This window comes from Zootoca vivipara, chromosome 14 (genome assembly GCF_965207765.1).
Source record: "Zootoca vivipara chromosome 14, rZooViv2.hap1.1, whole genome shotgun sequence".
Classification (NCBI taxonomy): Eukaryota; Metazoa; Chordata; class Lepidosauria; order Squamata; family Lacertidae; genus Zootoca; species Zootoca vivipara.
In genome coordinates this window covers 13,970,652-13,991,870 of record NC_142597.1, presented here as the reverse complement: position 1 = coordinate 13,991,870, position 21,219 = coordinate 13,970,652, and the positions used below count along the sequence as shown (strand labels likewise).

At 44.6% G+C, this 21,219-nt stretch overlaps 1 long non-coding RNA gene and 1 pseudogene across 2 annotated transcripts; one reads left to right on the top strand and one right to left on the bottom strand.

Moving 5' to 3' along the window:
* Positions 1 to 333: 333 nt before the first annotated feature.
* LOC148683499 (ferritin light chain, oocyte isoform pseudogene) lies at positions 334 to 1,185 on the bottom strand (annotated as a pseudogene). The gene has a single exon (XR_015947051.1). The product of XR_015947051.1 is annotated as a ferritin light chain, oocyte isoform pseudogene (transcript).
* A 4,287-nt stretch (positions 1,186 to 5,472) lies between these two features.
* On the top strand, positions 5,473 to 9,279 carry LOC148683498 (uncharacterized). The gene is made up of 3 exons (XR_015946991.1): positions 5,473 to 5,633; positions 7,680 to 7,799; positions 9,010 to 9,279. It is a non-coding gene; the product is annotated as an uncharacterized LOC148683498 (long non-coding RNA).
* The last annotated feature ends 11,940 nt before the right edge of the window (positions 9,280 to 21,219 follow it).

The following is a 21,219-nucleotide window of genomic DNA, read 5'->3' as shown; positions in this document are numbered from 1 at the left end:
ATCTATGAAGAGGGAAGGGGTTGGGGTTGCTCTGCCCAGTCCCAGCCTCTGCACATTCGACTGATTGCCTGTACAGAGATTATGTGCCGCCCACAAGTTGTATTACATGTGATCTTAGCCAAAACACAGCAGAATTCTTTGTATGCTGTTCGAGTCTTGTTGCCCATGCAATTTCTACTGTGCACAGAGCACTTAGATATATTTGTTGGATATTCTCTCTGTGTGAGAGAGAATCATTTGCCCCAGAAACAGAGAAGAACAGAAAAGAAGTTTCAAGAGGCAGCAGAGGGCTGAGATGGTTTTGTCTATGCAAGGACATTTCTGTGGGAACTGTTCTTTGTTTTTTAGTGCTTAATGCCAAGTTTATTTAATGCCAGTTACAGGCTTTTCCCTCCCTGTAGATGGGACACGGTTACAGAGGCCTCACTGCTTAAGCAGCCACTTTCAAGAGAACAGGGTCTCACATACACACACAAAGCAGCACACACTTCTGGTGGATGAGGCTGCAGGAGCCGGGAGGGAACCAGCACCTCCGGATTCAGTCGCTGGACTCTCCCAAGGTGAGATGGTCAAAGAGGTATTCACCAAGGCCCTCGTCACTGGCACGCACACTCTTGAGGTTGGTCACATGGTCCCCGAGCTTCTTGATCAGTTTCACCTCCTCATCCAGGAACTGCGTCTCCAGGAAGTCACACAGATGGGGATCCGTGGTGCTGGTAGCAACCTGGTGCAAGAGAGCCTGGTTCACACTCTTCTCCAGCTGAAGGGCCGCATCCATGGCAGCAGCTCCATTGGTCCACTCGTCACGTTCTGGTTTTTTGACATCCTGCAGGACAACTCGGCCTCCACGGCGGTTCTGGAAAGTCAGGAGCTTCTCTGCTTGTTTGTGCTTCTCCTCAGAGAGGTGCCGGAAGAAGGATGAGAACTTGGATAAGGCCACATCATCCCGGATGAAGTAAAAACCCAGGGACAGGTAGTTGTAGCTGGTACGGAGAAACTGGTTGACCAAACGGTTCACTCCGGCTTCGCTCTTGGCGTCGTAGTTCTGGCGGACCTGGGAGCTCATGGTGCAAATCGGCGACTGTACTGGCTGGCTAAAGGATGAAGATGATGGGGCGGCGTCCGCGATCCTGCTCCGTTCAAGCACTGTTGAAGCAAGAGCAAAGGAGCGAAGGCCCAGAAAACGATCTGTGGGAACTGTTCTTTGGACATGTGCAGTGTGACAGGAAATACTGGCAACAATGGTTCCGTGTAAATTGTTGTAACTTGTTGTCAGTCTCTTGCTTGCACCTTGCGGTGAGAGAAGCAGAGGGAGAGTCTGGGACTCTTGTTGGACTCTAAGCATGCCTTGACCATGGCAGTGGTGAGTGCCTATATATATTGGCTACCAATATGCTTTTATGCCTGTCAAGTAAACTTCTACACTTGACTGAATCTTTATGGTGTCCATGAGTGTTTATTTCCTACAGTGTGTACCTTCAACCCTGAAGACGCTTCCAAGGAAGGAGCTGCGTTGAGATGTAAACTCTGCTGAGTATAAATACTGGCACACATGGGCAGTGAAAGTGATGCTGGACCCAATCCTTCTAAATCATCCATCAGAGGTTGATGGATTGATCCAACAATATTGGCATTATTTTCTTTTACTTTCTTTTTTGAAAATATTTTTTATCAGTTTTCAATTACAATAATCCAATAAAAGCCTCATTATAACAATGCCAAATTATAATACCATTAATAATGCCAATCATTCAAAAGCCAAATTATACAATTTAGGTGCCCCCTGTGTGCTAGAATTGATGGTTTGATGATTTACTTTATTTCTGCATTCCAAAATCTTATAAATTTCCATTTCACTTCAGTCAGAATAGCAAACCCTTATATCCAACTGCAATTTTAATGACTTCCATTTGCATTAACACATTAAATTATTTATTATCCTACAGGTGAAGCATTCAAATTCTCTCTTTGTTCTTCTTGTGTGTGGCAATTATTCTCTCCATGATGTTTCTTCCTGTCCTTGTAATATATTATGTCTATCTTTTGTCAGTTGTTGCTGTTTTCCATAATTGGCTTTTTTTTCCAGCACTCCTATCCCACTTTCTCCTTCTTCCTTCCAGGTGACACCTGGCTTGAGAGCAGTACATGTGAAAAGGATCTAGGAGTCTTGGTAGACCACAACCTTGACATGAGTCAGCAGTGTGATGCAGCAGCTAAAAAAAGCCAATGCAATTCTGGGCTGCATCAATAGGAGTATAGCATCTAGATCAAGGGAAGTAATAGTGCCACTGTATTCTGCTCTGGTCAGACCTCACCTGGAGTACTGTGTCCAGTTCTGGGCACCACAGTTCAAGAAAGATACTGAGAAGCTGGAACATGTCCAGAGGAGGGCAACCAAAATGGTCAAAGGCCTGGAAACAATGCCTTATAAGAAACGGCTTAGGGAGCTGGGTATGTTTAGCCTGGAGAAGAGAAGGTTAAGGGGTGATATGATAGCCATGTTCAAATAAATAAAAGGATGTCATATAGAAGAGGGTGAAATGTTGTTTTCTGCTGCTCCAGAGAAGCAGACACGGAGCAATGGATTCAAGCTACAAGAAAGAAGATTCCACCTAAACATTAGGAAGAACTTCCTGACAGTAAGAGCTGTTTGACAGTGGAATTTGCTGCCAAGGAGTGTGGTGGAGTCTCCTTCTTTGGAGGTCTTTAAGCAGAGGCTTGACAGCCATCTGTCAGGAATGCTTTGATGGTGTTTCCTGCTTGGCAGGGGGTTGGAACTAGATGGCCCTTGTGGTCTCTTCCAACTCTATGGTTCTATGAAGATCAGGTCAGGTGAAGCCACACACACACACACACACACACACAGAGAGAGAGAGAGAGAGAGAGAGAGAGAGAGAGAGAGCGTTATGCCTCTCCCTGCCACTTTCTCTCTCTCTTGCACACAGACAGCATGTACACTCTTCCATCTTTCCCTCTCATGCACAAACATTGATATTATGTGGAGTGAATTCTGCTTGCCCCTTATTAGGGTGGGCAGCATTGTAGTTTGGTTCTGTTCCCCCATCACAATCTCCTCCACTACACCTCAACAAGCAGGACAGCCAAGTAAACACACAGACCAAAAACACATACTGTACATCTCTCTCTCTCTCTCTCTCTCTCTCTCTCTCTCTCTCTCTCTCTCTCTCTCTCTCTCTCTCACACACACACACACACACACACACACACACACACACACACCGCCATTTCTCTCTCTTGCACACATTCAAGAGACACCATACTGTCCTTCCAGTTCAACACTTTTGACATCCTCCTTTTCCTCATCCTCCTTTTTTTGTGTGTGGTCAAGATAAAAGTAAGCCTGCAAAACATAAGGCTGTGGGCTCTCACCTGTTGTGTAGGTAAACAGAGTGTTTTGGTCTTAGATGGGGCTTTGATCAGAATCAGTAAGCCACTGTCTGTGTTTGTGTGTTCTTGAACACAAGCTCAGATCCTCCCAGGCCTGTCCTTTCAGTGACTCCCACAGAACAAAAGCAATGAAGATTCTATAAAAATTCACACTCTCTCTTTCAACCTCATCCTTGGTGCTACACCGTGGATGAAAGTCCCTTACTATTTATATATATGACAACAGCAGCTAGGATATTATATGCACAGAAGTGGCAAAAAGGGAAGGTTCCAATGAAGGAGGAGTGGCTTATGAAAGCAATGGACTATGCATAAATGGCATAGATGGAGAGATGTGATGAACTGAACATAAGGAAGGAAAATGAGAAACTAAAATGGACGGATCCATGAAAAGCAGACCACCGCCTTCTCCAAGCACAATTCATTGCCAGCTAGTTCCAAAACACTGGCAGGTTTTGTGCCAAAAAAATTAGCTGCACAAACCATTCCTGTTATTTTACATCCTGAATATAGTTGTCGCTTCAGCTCCTTTCCACAATGATGTTTGTTTGTTTTTTTGGAAAGAGAAAATGCCTCTGTGTGAAACCACATCACACACAACAACTGCACAAAGGAGTGAGAAAGTTTTCAAGGGCCCAGGGGTGTCTGTGGGTGTGTAATGTCCAATGCACCCGTGTGTTTCAAACAATGTTCTTCAAGGAAATCAGAATTCTATATATTGTATACAACTCACTTCTACTCAGAGTAGACCCATTGAAATTAACAGACCTAAGTTTGTCATGTTTCTTACTTTCAGTGGCTCTGAGTAGGACTAGCATTGGATACATCCCATAATATTTTTTGTTGTTGTTTAGTCGTTTAGTCGTGTCCGACTCTTCGTGACCTCATGGACCATAGCAGGCCAGGCACTCCTGTCTTCCATTGCCTCCCGCATTTTTGTCAAACTCATGTTTGTAGCTTTGAGAACACTGTCCAACCATCTCATCCTCTGTCGTCCCCTTCTCCTTGTGCCCTCAATCTTTCCCAACATCAGGGTCTTTTCCAGGGAGTCTTCTCTTCTCATGAGGTAGCCAAAGTATTGGAGCCTCAGCTTCACGATCTGTCCTTCCAGTGAGCACCCAGGGCTGATTTCCTTAAGAATGGGTAGGTTTGATCTTCTTGCAGTCCATGGGACTCTCAAGAGTCTCCTCCATCACCATAATTCAAAAGCATCAATTCTTCGGTGATCAGCCTTCTTTATGGTCCAGCTCTCACTTTCATACATCACTACTGGGAAAACCATAGCTTTAACTATGCGGACCTTTGTCGGCAAGGTGATGTCTCTGCTTTTTAAGATGCTGTCTAGGTTTGTCATTGCTTTTCTCCCAAGAAGCAGGCGTCTTTTAATTTATTACATCCTGTAATATTTTAATAATGTTAAAAACAAAATCAGTGGACGGGAAATTTATGGAAGCTCGTCTCCGTCATGGCTGTTCTGGAAAGAGAGAGGCATGATAGGCAAGGAATGTCAGCATATCAGTCATTTTCTAATTCGGATGTTTCAACTGTGGTACCCGAAGTGATGCCCTCCAGATGTTGCTGGAGTTCAGCCCCCATCAGCTCCAGTCAGTACAGTCAATGGTTGGGGATGATGAGAGCTTGAACATTTGAAGGGCACTGTGGTGGCTACTGTTCTTAGCTGCTAGTTTCGAAAGCTAGTGATGGGTGGCCTGCCCCTTGGGTGCCAAGTTGTAAGTAAGCCCATAAAAGTTACTAGCCTTAATCAATCAACCACTAGGTTTCTGGCGTCTAGAGGGGTGAAGAGGGCTGAAGAGTTGTGCCCCTCCTTGAGCAGCCCACTCACTCACTTGCATGGAACCTCCTGCACTCCCCTAAAAGCCAACCCTTCTCACCTACATCTACTTAAATACACTGATCCCAGTTCATTACACTGTGCTGTTTACTGCACAGTTTCAGGGGTCAGTTGAAAAGTTGGCAGCCCTACCAAAAAAACAAGAGCCATTTGTTTCAGAGACTAACCATTCCTATTGCCCCTCCTTTGATCTTTATAAAGGGATTGTTGTATCCATGTTAATGTTTAATGGATCTTTGTACACTGCTCCAGGTCAGCCCTTCATAAGCATCCTGACTAAATATCCGGAACAAACCTGGTACGAGAGTTGCAATTCACAGCATGAACAAGCTTTTGTCACTTGGGTTATGGATCCTGCTTGCCTTGGCAATGGGTAGGTTTCTAAACAGGCACCACCAGCAACTTCAGGGTCCTTAGCTGACCATATTCTTTATGCTTGTATGTATGCTTGCCTGGAAGGTATGATTCCTGTTTTTAACTGATGGGGTTGTTTTGGGTTGAGCAGCTCAACATACAACTTGCTGGAGACTGGAAAGCAGAGGTGAGTAGTTCTCTATATGCAAGGAACTGAGTGCATCCTGGACGCACAAGCCAGCTTTAGTTTTTGCTGATCACCCCATTAAAAAAAAAAACTATCTACTTTGCGAAAGCACACCAAGAGCATAGCAGTTTCCAGAGGGCATGCTATGTTAGCCTGTTGCAACAAAAACAGGCTTGTGGCACCTTAATGACATATTGACTTATTTTGGCATCAGGTTCTACAGAACTGTGGCCACTCAATAGGATGGATGGAAAATTATTATCTGCATGGGAGGAAAAGAATGTTAGCAATAAGGTCAGAGGGATTTTTTTTTAATATGCAGTTCAGTATAATTGTATTGTGACGCGGGTGGCGCTGTGGGTTAAACCACAGAGCCTAGGGCTTGCCGATCAGAAGGTCGGCAGTCCGAATCCCCGTGATGGGGTAAGCTCCTGTTGCTCGGTTCCTGCTTCTGCCAACCTAGCACTTCAAAAGCATGTCAAAGTGCAAGTAGATAAATAGGTACCGCTCCGGCAGGAAGGTAAACGGCATTTCTGTGTGCTGCTCTGGTTCGCCAGAAGTGGCTTAGTCATGCTGGCCACATGACCCGGAAGCTGTATGCCGGCTCCCTCGGGCAGTAAAACGAGATGAGCGCCACAACCCCAGAGTTGTCCGCGACTGGACCTAATGGTCAGGGGTCCCTTTATAATTGTATTAAAGTCTCAGTTTAATCAAAGGTGGGTTGCAGCAGCACTTCCACCATAAAATATATATTTGATAGAATATTGGTCCCCAAATGCATGTTTGCATTCAAGGTTGGTCCTGGGAGGTGCTAATTTTTTTTGAAAAAGAGGTGCTGGAGCTCACCATTAACGTCTCCCTTGCTTTCTGAGAAGTGCTGGAGCTGAGCTCCGACTGAAAAAAACACCTAGTCCTGGGCAAGAAAAGGTCACAAACTGCATAGAAAGGTGATACTATGTTCGATCAGCCAATGGACCTATTTCCTATATGGCAGCTTACTAGACTCCTATCAATCTAAATGGGGCATTGTTTGGATTTGCTGGATTAGGGTACCCCAGAGTTGGGCAACCTCTGGCTCTCCAGATGTTGTTAGACTCCCATCAGCCTCAGCCAGCAGGGCCAATGATCATACATGATGGGAGTTTGAGATCAGCAGCATCTTAAGGGCCGCAGAGTCTCAATTCCTGGGGTAGAAAGCTTCTGTTTGACAAGGCACTGATCCTCACTTTCTTTTATACCAAAGACTAAAATCAAAGTGTCTGGGACAGTAGACCTGCTTCAGGAGAGTTAACTGTCCGAGCTGTCCCTCAGGCTCCAGACCCTTTGGCCCACTGGCCCACCAAGTATTCCAGTTTGCCATGTGAGACCATTTTTGTGAAAACCACACCCATGTGTCTGTCAGGCGGTGTCACTCCATTGGGTGAGGTTTGATGGGGGTAGTCAATTCTTGCAGAAAGCAGGACTGGAAGTAGGAGATTTAGGTGTAGTAAGTTCCATGGTGCCACTGCTGTCTAACTTAAGAGGTTGTCCATCCACTGCACTCTCTGTCCACCGAGCTGTAAATCTCCTGGTGTCAGGATGACCTCAGATCATTCAGCATGGGTGGTCCCACTAACCTGTAAAAGTTGGCCCATGGAGGTGGTGTTGGAGATAAAGAACTGACCCACTGAGCCAAAAAGTCCCTCCTCCCTTTGCTTTAAGAGCTGCAGGCAATGAAGAAATCAGCAACATGTTCAAAGCATGTCTGCACATTTTCAAATGATGCCCGCACATCATGACCGCTGTTGATTACAGTTTCATTTGCCAATTGATGGGTCATCAGGCAAACTTATGCCATGCTGTTTCCCAACTCTGTTATTTATCTACCCTCCTCTCCAGTCGACAGCCTCAAATGCTACACCTGTATGTTTGAACTTAAGAACGGCACCTGTCCTGCACCAAAGCCTCCCTGCATAGCACAATCTAGGGAGTCCTGCTTCCGGCAGAAGCTCTTTACAGGTAAGTTGTGTGATTCTTGGTCCTAATGGGGCTTGCTTTCGGACTCTGTATCTATTTATTTCTACTGTCCAGAAAGGAATTCTTAAAAGGATAGTGAATAAATGTGCTCCTTGGCATGCACACCCTCTATGCCAAGGATGGGGAATCTGTTGTTCCCCCAGACATTGTTGGACTCCAACTCCCATCACCCCCAGCCAGCATGGCCAGTGGTCAGGCATGATGGGTGATGTAGTCCAGAAGCATCTGGGCAGCCACAGGTTCCCATTCCTGCTGTAGAGACTGGAGTAGGCCAGCATTTTTTAGTCATGCCCACAACAACAGGTCTTCTTCTTTCAACAACCACTGCTGCCCACGGTTGCCATGAGAATGTAAGAAGATCCTGCTGGATCAGGCCACTGGCTCATCTCACTTGGCATGCTGGCCAACCAGATGCCTGTAGAAAACCCACAAGCCTCAGCAGAAGAGCACTCTGCCCTCCATGGTTCCCAAGAATCGACATTCAGAAGCATGATTGTCTCCAACCTTGGCAAAGCCATCATGGATAGTAGCCACTATCCTAGCCTTCCCTTCCATGAATTTGTCCAGTTCTCTGTTAAAGCCACCCAAGTTGGCGACCATCACTGCCTCTTGTGGGACATCATTCCACAGTTCAGCTATGCACTGCATGGAGAAATGCACTCTTTTATCTGTCCTGTATCTTCCAGCTTCATTAGATGTCCATGAATTCTAGTGTAATGAGAGAGGGAGACGAGAGGCTGCCATGGTGAGTCAGGTGGGATGATAGGTGAGGCCTGGTGCTCTGAGGCGGACTGACCAATGGAGGGATGGAGGCCGGTGGGTGGGCAGGTGAGAGAATAAGCGCCAATCTGGCACCTGGAGGTCGCCGTCAGCCAGGCAGCCAAGCCACTTGCTTGCGTGTCCGGCTAGGCAGTGCTGTGTTCCTGCAGGTGCGCATGCAGACATGCCCCCTCTCCCAGCCAGCTTTGCTCTCTGAGCCTGGAGAGCCAAAGGGAAAGAAATAGACCTCCCAGGTTCAGGGGCAGCCTACCTCTGAATTTTGAGGGTGCTGAATTTTGTCATTTACCTGAGGTGGCAAAATGTATTGGGCTGGTCCTGTCCCAGATGTTCAGTTGGACATCTAAGCAGGCAACTAGATAGGAAGTCTGTCTTCTTACAGGGGGCTCACTGATTTTTTTCTCTTCCTTTCCAGAATCTGTTCTCCTTTATACTAAAGCAGGCTGTGCCTATGACTGCAGGGATGTAAATGGAGGAAGAAGACTCCATCACGTCAACAAATGCTGCAGGACAGAAATGTGCAACTCTCCCTAGGCTTGGGATGTGTATGAATGGGCTCCATGCATCTTCTGCCTGATTTGAAGCAAAAGATTTTTTTTATTGATTTCATGCTATTGCCATTTGTTTTTCCTGGAAACCTCTCTTATTTCAAATCCCTTGGAAAAAATAAATCAACATTTAATTTCCAAAAGTGAAGAAATTGTTGCTCTAAAATTTAAATGAACTAGGGCAGTGGTGCTGGAAATTCCTGGACAAAATTCTCTTCATTCAAAGTCAATAGCAACACTTTCATTTAGGGTTGCGAAACATTGGAATTTAACTGATGGATCTATTGAACCCTTACTCAATTGGCTGAAAAAGAATAGCTGAATAATTTGGAATTCTTTTCTTTGTAAAAAAGAAAGTTAATTAGTTTTAATGGATTGTATTCAACTATTGAGGAACAGAATTCGTGCTCAGTCAATGGAGCTTTCCTCCCTACATTACAACCCTCAAACTATTAAAAAAAACACACTTTTATTAAACCAAACAAAATGTTACAAAATAGTGTGCAAGTTGTGAATTTGCCCAAACTCCCCACCCACCAGGTTAGAAAGTAAAAATGCAAGAGTGGGGGCTGGGGGGGGAGGGAAGGCTAGGATTATGCAAGCCACCTTTGTCTGCTTCTGCTAAAAGTCTTAAAATGGAGTGTGGGATCAGGCAACCATGTAGACCGAATGACCCTAGATCAGGGGTCTGCAACCTTTAAGACAAAAAGAGCCACTTGGACCCGTTTCCGAAGAAAAAAAATAAACTGGGAGCCGCAAAACAGGGATGTAATTAGAAATCAGAGGGCCCCATAGCAAAATTTGCTATGCCCAATAATCAATGCCCCAAAATGCCATAGAAAATTAATCAGGGCCCCAGTGTACCATAAATCATAATCAGTGCCTGATGTAAATAATAATTAATAATGAGGGCCCAGTGTCATCCTCGTCATTATAAAAATAACTTTGAGTTTGGGCTGCCTTGATTACTGGGAATGGGCACCAGCAACCACTGCCTTATGAGTTTGGGCTGCCTTGATTACTGGAAATGGGCACCAGCAACCACTGCCTTATGAGTTTGGGCTGCCTTGATTACTGGGAATGGGCAAAACTCTGACTCCCTTATTAGGACACCTGTATGGTTTCATGTGTGTTGCTCCCATCAAGTGAACTTATAAAATTTCCTCATATTGAATCAACCCATTGATTAATACATCTACCTCAATCTCCTGACCAGGCCGGCAGGAGGCCACAGGCAGGCCGCAGGCAGGAGCAGCAGCAGCAGCAAACACGCGCTCTGAGCCCGCAAGCCTTTTCTGCTGCTGGGCGGGAAGAAGCGTGCCCGTTAAAAAAAAAACTCCGCCCCTGTGAGCCTATTGGCTGCAGAAATGCGGCGGGGAGGGGCTGATGCAGGGAGGGGGCCGACCACGCTCCCCGGGCTGCTAACGTCACCGCCGTCCTTTTTGCACAGTGCACGCGCACAGCGGAGTTGTGGACTCCGGCGGGCGCCGTGCGAGGCGCAGGCGCACAGCACGCCACCGCAGCTGTGTGCTCCGGCGGCGGTGGGCACCGCGCAAGTGTCTGGTGGGCGTGGCGGGCGCCGCCGCACGGCTCAGGCGGCGCATGGCTCGGACGCCTCCTCCCCTCGTATCCGCTCCGGAGCCGCAGCAAAGGTGTAAAAGAGCCACATGCGGCTCCGGAGCCGCAGGTTGCAGACCCCTGCCCTAGATGGACCAATGGTCTGACTCTGTATGAGGCAGCCTCCTCTCACAGTGAGATGAGATGAATCATGGTATTTATAAACGGTTGCATATTTCACATAGACACAGTCAGTCCTTCAATTTGGTCCTTTGCATCGACCACTAATAAACCAACAGGTGTCTGGCTGATTCCTTCAATGAGTTTTAAGGTTTTCATGTAAGCTGGTCATGTATTTCAATGGAAAAGTGGAAAGCTTTAAAAACAGACAAATAAATATCAAATCAGCAGCTACTTTGTGAAATTAGAAGTGTATATCTTCTTCAGTTGGTAGAGCATGAGACTTTTAATCTCACGGTCATGGGTTTGAGTCCTGCGTTGGGCAAAAAGATTCCTGCATTGCAGGGGGTTGGACCAGATGACCCTCAAGGTGCCTTCCAACTCTATGATTCTGTGATTCTTTTATTACTTCTTTTTTTTAGGTAGGCTGCACACAGCCAGCCCAAGAAATCTTGCTGTCTGGTGCAAAGTACAAGGTGGTGCTATTTGTTTGTTGCATTTAGAATCATAGAGTCTTGAGGGTCATCTTGCAGGATTCCTGTGTTGCAGGAATCTTTTTGCCCAAAGTGGGGCATTTGTATCTTACCTTTCCCCCCAAGGAGCTCAATGTAATGCACACCATTTCCCCCCTCCTCAATTATTCCCCACAACACTGTAGGGTTTGTTAGATGGAGAGGTAGTGATTGGTAAGCATAGCTGCCAAGTTATCCCTTTTTTAAGGGATTTTCCCTTATGCTGAATAGGCTTCCTCACGAGAAAAGGGAAAACTTGGCAGCTATGTTGGTAAGGTCATCTAGGGAGCTGCTTCATGGTCAAGTGAGGATTTGAAGCCTAGTCTCCAAAGTTCCAGCTCAACATTCTAATTGCTACACTGCACTGGCTCTCATTCCATGTAAAATGTTCAAACCATCTGAAATTTGCATCAGATCCAGGATTCAAATGTATACCAGAAGTTTCAGCATGCAAAATTAAATTGGATTCAAAGGCTCTGTCTCCCTAGCGTAGGGGTCAGCAACCTTTTTCAGCCATGGGCCGGTCCACCATCCCTCAGACCATGTAGTGGGCCAGACTATATTTTTTGGAGGGAAATGAACAAATTTGTATGCCCCACAAATAACCCAGAGATGCATCTTAAATAAAAGCACACATTCTACTCATGTAAAAACACAGGCAGGCCCCACAAACAACCCAGTGATGCATTTTAAATAAAAAGGACACATTCTACTCATGTGAAAACACGCTGATTCACGGACCATCCGTGGGCCGGATTGAGAAGGTGATTGGGCCGCATCTGGCCCATGGGCCTTAGGTTGCCTACATTGCCCTAGTGCAACAAGGCTTTAAAAAATAAAAAAACCAGAATTTCTACAGTTGGGAACGTGACAGGGAAGCGCATTGAAAAGTCTGGGATGAATGAATAGTTAGGGAAGACATATCAACATCACACAAGCGAATCTGGATAGAGACGGTGAATTAACTGAGATAATTCCCCAAACACTTGTTGATAACACCAGGGGGGGAGCATCCCGTCTTGCCATTTGAGACAAAACAGAAAGTGCTGCCAAGGTTTGCAAATCAGTCCATGAGGGGGTTGGCGCCCCCTGATGTATTGTAACCCAGCAGTTTCTTGTTCCAACCTAATTGCGGACTGTAGCCCATGAAAGCTTATGCCATATATTGATTTAGAAGACAAACATACCCCGATCCTGTAACAGCTGTTCTTTCAGGAAAGCTACTACTGGGCTGTGAAATATGTCGGGATTCATGCCCTTAAAATGGGAGATACTGCCTGCAAATTTCATCCACTTCTGGCCAAAAAAGAGAGAGCAAGAAGCTGTTCATTTTTTTCGTGTGTGTGTGTGTGTGTGTACGCCATAGGGTATATGCCTGTAATTTGGCAGGATTTATTCTCTCTGGAGGGGTTACTATGTCTTCAAATTGCACCCACTTCTGTATAGCCATTTTGAAATGTCCTAATAGTGAATCGGAATGGAGAAAGAAGCAGATTAGGCTCCATGAGTCATATTGGGTAGTCTCTGAATGGTCTGTGCGACAAATTGGTTTGTTACTGAAGTCACATCATTCAGTCTGAATCAAACCCAGTGGTCAGTGTGGCATGCCATCCTTCCTTGGGTAAATATGAGCAGCAGTTTATGTGAGATACACACAGTCCTGCAGTGTAGATGGTAGCTTATCACACCTGCAAGTCAAGTTTATGTGTACCTCTTGTGCCCCAGTGTTGCTGGTCCTGCCTAGATGGCTCATAACACAAACTGGGAAGAACTTGAAGTTAATTTGGACAGCCATTGTGTCTCGTTCCTGCCTGGCCATATATTCAGCACACAGACTTATTTCTCGGTCTTCAGCTCTAATTCCAAAGATGGACTATGCAAGAGCCTTAAGACCACAACAAGGGTGTGCATATGCAAGGGCTGGGGAATCTTATTTTGCTCAAGGGATGCATTCCTTCCTGGGTAACCTTCAAAGGAGTGCCGGATTTACGTATAAGCTAAACAAGCTTCTTAACCTGAAGCACCACTTTAGCTAATGGGGCCTCCTGCTCCCACCGCGCCGCCGGAGCACAATTTCTGTTCTCATCCTGAAGCAAAGTTCTTAACCCAAGGTACTGTAACCTGAGGCGTTTATAACCTGAAGCGTTTGTAACCCGAGGTACCACTGTATAGCTTAGGGCCCCACTCTCTTGGGGGGCCCCCAAAAAAAATTAAAGGAAAAAACCATGGATGTACATTTCCAAAATATAAGATAAAAAAACAAATAAAATAAAACCTAAAAATGCATTGTATTAACTACAATTGCATTGTACAGGTTATAACACTTAATTTCATATTCATACAGCTATTTATAAACAGCGACAATTTGTTGTTGACAAAGGACAGCTGGACATATAAAGGGCCCCATTACCTTCAGTAGCTTAGGGCTTCATCAAACCTGAATCCAGCCCTGCTTCCAAGGACCACATAGTTTCTGCACACAATCACACACACCCTCACTTTCCTCATCCAGGACATGCAAGAGGCATTATCAGAGTCGAAGGGCACATTCCACCTAGGCAGAAACTGTCACGGAGCTCTACTTAAATTGATCCAGAGCAGATCTCAATTGTATAGTTAGCAGAGTAAAAACTTAAACACGTTGCAGGATTCTCCAAAAATAGACCAGAGGCAATTGTATTTCATTCAGCAACTGAAGGCAAATCAGCTAACCAATACATCCAGGACATAAGAAATCCAGTTGCAGCAGACTTAAACTTGCAATAACTTATAAGAAGACTAAAACTTAACACTAAGCATACTATATACAGAACACCACACCAGAAGAAAAGAGAGATAGAAAGAGAGTGAAACCTGGGCTCCTTCTTGCATTACTATTATAGTCAGCATGACCTTGACAGAAAGAGATAACAGAACCAGCTTAAGTCAGCTGTACTCAGCTTCTCTGAAGGAATAACCCAAACACCATGAACCTTCTGCTAGAAGCTTCAAGAACCCGCTTGAATTAATTAGAATAGGAAAGATCTCTACACATCACATCAATACTTTCTGCGCCAAGAAATGCAAACTGACAAAGACACCTGGGTCCAGGGAGGAGGGTTGCATGGGTGTGTAGCCTGGGGGGATTAATAATCTTCACATCTTGACCCATCACCTGCCTGGGTCATTTGGGAATCAATCTGTGCCTCCCACTGGCTACCCTGAGGCCACAGCTTTTCCTATATTTAGACTAATTGATGGAAATGGTACCTAATGGTCCAGCATTTGGCAACAGAGCACTCGAATGGGCAAAGGACATCCAGTTCCTAGGCTGTACTTTGCTGCTAAGACTGTAATCAACCACCGTAGCAGGTGGGAGATGTAACACGAGGTCCCTCCAGAAGCAGCCTATAGTCTCCCCAAGAGAGTTTAAATCCATTACCCCAAGTCACATTTCGTTGTTCCTTTACCAGCTCCACTGAGGAGACCTTGTTGTTCTGCTGGGTTGTCAAGATGGCAAGAAAGCCCAAGATGATTATCTTGGTTGTGCTTCTCAGCATTTTAGCTCTGCTCTTTTGTGAGTAAAACAGACGGGGTATTGTCAGTCTCAGGTGTGGAGATAATTCCATTGCTTCATGTTACACCATTTGCAACCATTAAGTCTCTCCCATTCCATCTTGATATGAATTTGGTGCATTTCCCATACATATGTGCTTTATGTCCTGTAAGTGTTTGTTGTTGTTATTCGCAAAGCGGGACCACAAATGTTAACATATATATATTTTTAATGGCATCAGGCTCTGTAAACAAGACTTCAAGTGATTTTAATGAAGTCAGTTTATGCATATTATTGATAAGGGGTGTTTGGGACAACTTTTAGCATACACTAGCAGGACAAGATGAAAGGTTACACCAGCACTATCCTATGAAAACAGGATGCTGGACTAGATGGGCCAACCGCACTCTTCCTATGCTCTTATGTCATGTTCTCTGCATAATTCTTGTTCAAAATGAATTCTAGTTTGTTTTCCATATAAATGTTTTCTTAAACTATTCCTGTGATTGTTCATTGTAGATCAGTAATGATGATCAACAACTGCAACAACAAAATGGCCTTGTCTATATTAGCAGTAAATGCTTACTGGACCTCAGATCATTCTGTAACTTTATCTCATATTAGTTTTGATGCATGTGAAACTATTTAGGATTAGGGTAGGTTGTGGTGCAATTTCATGCTAAATTACTTCCCTCTTTCCAGCAGCTGAAGCTATCACATGCAAGGTGTGCAAATTCCAATATCCTGGTTTTATCTGTTTCAAAGGAGGTGGTGTATGCTCAGCCTTAATGTGCAAAACAACCTATGTCAAAGAAGGTATGTTTGCCTTGAAATTAACACTTATGTGTTAATTTAAGTGGGATTGAGTGGCCATACTAGTTTCATGGCATGTGGGTCATTGAGCCTGTTGCTTACTGGAAAGGAGAGGGGTGAGGAGGTGGTTGTGCTGCAAAAGCCCTGGGAGAGCCATTCCAGAGCTCCTGCTGGTGCCTTTGAACCAAGCCATTCTCCTTGCCTCCTTGCTCTTCTCCCTTATGGTAAACAACAGTGATCCAACTGCTGGGAAGCAAATGTAGCCATTCCCTTGAGCTACTTCTGTACATTTCTCATCTCACCGGCTTATTTTCTGTCTTTTAGTGCTATGTGCTAGACTAGGGCTCATCCAGGGAGGCAGGTGGCGCTGTGGTCTAAACCACTGAGCCTTGGGTTTGCCGATCAAAAGGTCGGCAGTTCGAATCCCATTGCTCGGTCCCAGCTCCTGCCAACCTAGCAGTTCAAAAGCACTCCAAAAAGTGCAAGTAGATTAATAGGTAGCGCTCCGGCGGGAAGGTAAACGGCGTTTCCGTGTGTTGCTCTGGTGTCGGTGTTCCGTTGCTCCAGCGTCTTAGTCATGCTGGCCACATGACCTGGAAAAACCGTCTGCAGAGCGGACAAATGCCGGCTCCCTCGGCCTGTAAAGCGAGATGAGCAACCCCAGAGTCGTTCGCAACTGGACTTAACTGTCAGGGGTCCCTTAACCTTTAGGGCTCATCCAGACTTCCTTTGGTGCTGCATTTCTAGGCCATAAGTTCAAGCTTTAAAGCTCCGCATCTGAGTAGTTTTTTTTTGTTTTGGTCCTGGTGCTTTCCCGGGGAAAACCCACGTTACCGCTGAATCAGAGCAAACAGTGATCAGTTTTTCCACGGATAGCTTCCTTAACTACAAACTCCCAAATCTGGAATCCCCTTGGAACTGGTGCCAAAGTTTTGCAAGCGTTTTGCAGTGAAGACCCCATGTTTGCAGCGCCCCACAAATGGAGAAATTGATACATCAAAGCGGGGCTCATAATTAATGCCCCAAACCCAACGTTGTTCGATTCACTCCAAACAGGTGCCAAACTTTTTTTGCAGCGTTTTGCAGCGTTTGTCAGCGAAAACCCTGTGTTTTGCAGCGCCGCACAAAGACCAAGGGAGGGAGCAGAGCAGGCACCCCTGCCCTGCTACTGATGTCCATGTTGCCACCGACCGCTGGCCCTTCCATGGCTTGGAAGGAGCAGGGTACGGTGAGGGGAGTGGGGTGAATGCGGGGCCCAGTGTTTTGTTCAAGTTGGCATGACTGGCTAGAAGGAAATTGGATTCCCTCTGCATGTTTGTGGAGGGGAGGGGGTACCTGCTGTCACTTCTCTTTGAATGTGGTTTTACCAATTATGCATTTGTTTTTATTCCTCTGCAGTTGCGCGGAGGCTTTACGTGGAAAAAGGATGCCTCAAGGTACCACCTGACAGGTGTCATCACACAACCGGAAATCTGACCCACAGCCTCATGACAGTCTGCTGTAGACGAATAGATTACTGCAATGACTGAGCATTCCCTAGAGGAGCATGACCCTCTAGGCTGAGCTTCTTCATGGCAGCCATACTTCTGAGACCATTTCACCTGTGCTTTAAAAGGTTTCGCCATGCAAAATTGTCTTCCGGAATCTCACCCTTTTCCTGAAAGAGGGATAATGTGGTTTGTCACCCATGGATCCTTCTCCCTAGTGCTTCTTTTCCTTTTCCTTCCTTTTTGGCGGCGGCGGGGGGGGGGGGGGAGGTGTCAGTATTCAAATCTTGATAAAAGTGCTCAGAGTGCCAGCGCAAAAGGGCTACCATGGGGAGCAAAAAAAGAGGTCACGGTATTCCATATAATTGAGTATTATCACGTCAAAACAAAACAAAATCCTGCCTCTTCCAATTGCCCAGAGAGCCACGTTTTAGACATTTAAAAAAAAGAAGAAGAAAAAAAAGAAGGAAAGGAAAAAGAAAAAATTGCCCAGGATTTAAACTGATTTTATATCTACTGCTTTTTTATTTTTACTGTTGCTACGACAATTGTTTTTGTTTTTGATGCTTTTGATCTGTTTTATTGAAAATCTCTATCTTGAAAATCTAGATTAATAAAATTACATGTTGTTGTTTTTTTAAAAAAATGAATCAAAACACATGATGGTTCAACTGCTGGTCATGGGCAGATTACCACTTTGCCATTGTGATAAGCCACAAAGACTAAAATAAAAAAATAAAATAAAACCACACTAATATTTGTGCTCAGCTTTGTTAATCTAGAGTTAGACTTTTTTTTAGAGTACAGCTCCCCTCATCCCTGAACACTGGCCATGCATTTTAGACTGATGGGTGTTGGAGCCTAATGACATCTGATGGGGGAACAAATTATCTATCTCTAATCTACAACCCAAGCAAGAAATATACATTTCAGCTCATCCAGGGGTGCTAACGTGAATAAAATATTGAGGGGCCCAGGTAAGCCCCACCCTGCATAATTGATCACATGCCATGACACACACATACCATTTGAATGGAAATATTTGAGGGGGGTCAGGCCCCCACAAAGTTGATGGACATTGCCATTCAAATTGTGTGCATGCGCCGTGTCTTGTGAGCAATTATGCGGGCCAAGGCTTACCTGCCCCGCTCCAATATTTTATCCAAGTTGGCACGCCTTCTCCCCAGTTTGATTTCAAGCCATGTAGGCAAAACAGGTCACCTACAGTGGTGCCTCGCTAGACGAAATTAATTCGTTCCATGGGTCTTTTCTTATAACGAAAAATTCGTCTAGCAAATCCCATAGGAATGGATTGAATTTTTATTGAATTTTTTTTTTGCCCATAGGAACACATTAGTTGAATTTCAATGCATTCCTATGGGAAACCGCGATTCACTAGACAAATTTTTCGTAAAACGGATTCGTCTAGCGAGGCAACCTCCGCTCAAAAAATCCTTTCGTTAAGCGGAAATTTCGTTAAGCAGGACATTCGTTAAGCGAGGCACCACTGTAATGTTATTATGAAGTCATGTGATAGGTGTGCTTCAAGTTCCATACCGGAAAATGACTGAATAAGCCCTTGGTATATGTTATGCACTCTCCCTCACTCTCTGTATTTGTTGTCACTACATCAAAAAACAAAACACAGAGAAGGATTTTGATTTTGATTTCTGTTGGGAAGTGTGTGAGAGAAACAGACCTTCCTTCTTGGGCTGCTTAGCTATTCTTATTATAATCTAGTATTAGTGGATAATTAGAAGAGTGCTAAGGGACAACTATTTTAAATAAAATAGATAAAATGAATAAACAAATTCAGTGGTTCCTAATTCCACACCCCCACACCCCCGGATTGCTTGAAGATCGCTGAGAATCTTGGCAGACCACTTAATGATTTTTCTGTCTGTTTTAGCAATTGCCGTGCACTGTTCTGAATGCTGCATGATATCCTTAGAATTCAAATACATGCAGGTCCCATTTACCAAACACAATGCGTTCCCAGAAAATTGTTTGTTAGGCAAGCATTTGCACAAGGAGCTGACAATCTCCCTTATTTCCTATGGGGATATTTCAAATCTGTGATTTCCCCGCCCCCCCACCGCTCCCACCATGGTCCCTAAAATGGCTGCAGCCAACCAGCAAAAGAGAGACAAAGGGGAAACTGATTTGTCTGATCTCTCCTTCTCTCTGATTTGTCCGATCTTGAACTCTCTCCATGAGTTTTGCCTGAAAATGGCTGCCATCAACCAGTGAAGCACAAACAAGTAAGGAAGTGGACAAACTCTGGCTGTTCAGATCGTGCGTGTAGCAGAGTTTAGGCATAATTTGTTGTGTTTGGATAAGTGAATTTTGTAGATAATGCACAGGTGGTCAGCGGAAATGCTTCCCCACTTTTGCAGTGGGCAAATGTCCCCCTGAAATTGAGAGCAGGAATATTTGGTGCAGATATTTCCTAAAAACGAAATTGTTTTTCAGTATTGTTTCTTGAAACATCCAATGAAATGCTGTACAGGAAATATGATCTGGAACTGTCTAATCAGAAAAAGAGCATGGGGCTTGCTCACATTTACCCATACATACTATCTGTAGCAGTTGGTGAGGTGGCGTTGCTCACCTGGCTTTCCAATACAGAGGTCATTGCCAGTAAGGGCAAGGCAATGGGGAAGTGTGTGCAGTGTGGGCATATCAACAGGGCAGGGTCACAGCCATGCTCACACTACACTGATCCCCTCTCATCTCGTGCCTCTCTCTCTTGGTTATCATCGGTGATTTCCATGTTGGGAAGCTAGGTGATGTCAACGCAGTCCCACCCTCCTGGCACCTGCTGGCCACCACTACATGAGGTCTACTTCACTTTTAATACTTTGGGGCATGTCATGAAAAGCTGGGCAGGAGTTTAATAATTTACCTATGCTAGTCAGATATACATAGCTGACATCTATACTGATATTTTGCCCCTCTAAAGAAGGTGAAAAACCCTATACCATGAAAGGCTGGACTGTGATGCATGAGAAGTGCAATATTACTGGTGACATTAAAGACTTGGGTAGTGTAACGAGGAAATGCTGTCACAATAAGGACCTTTGCAGCATTCATTTATGAAAATGCAAAATTGTTATAGATTAAAGAAAATGAAAGGGATAAAGCGTACTATTTGCAGTATGTAAAGCCAGCATCAGGACAACTCCACACTGGACCGCCAACCAACACATTTCCTTCTAGGGCTGCAGCTTTAGTACAGTGGTACCTCGACTTACGAACGACTCGACAACCAAATTTTTCGATTTACGAATGGGGCAAATGGCCGCACGCTTACAAATTTCTTGACATCCGAACGGAAACCGTAGCGGTTTTAGATAGGGTTTTTTTATTTACGAATTTTTAGATGGGGTTGCTTTGACTTACGAATTTTTCTGTTTCCAATGCATTCCTATGGGAAATTGTGTTTCCAATGGCGCTTTTCGACTACGAATTTTTCAACCTACAAAGGTGCCTTCGGAACGGATTAAATTCGTAAGTGGAGGCACCACTGTAGTTTTATTTGTATTTTTATTGTTAAAATTACTTTTATTATTCTTCCAAATTATTAAAAATAAAACCAAATTACTTTAATTTTTTTTAAAAGGGGAACAGCCAACACAGGTGATGGAAATTGCGGAGTGAATCCTACTTCCAGGTTAGAATGCACAGGATTCTGAAAAAGTTTCCAGAAATGCAAATGGTCAGGATTATGAAAGTGATCCACAGGTAAGGATTGTGAAAAATGCACAGAAATGTGACCCATGATTCAATTTAAAAAACAAAACAAAACCCATAAAAACATGAGCAAGATTTAAAAAAAACTCCACTTCAAATCATGACTAGAATTCTGAAATTTTCCAAGTACATGATCCATGGGTTTGTGAAAAATGTCCCCAAAACTGCACAATTTTTTGGCAGTTGAATCTTCAGCATTGGTAACAGGACAATATCCCCCACTGCACCTGAAGAAACATA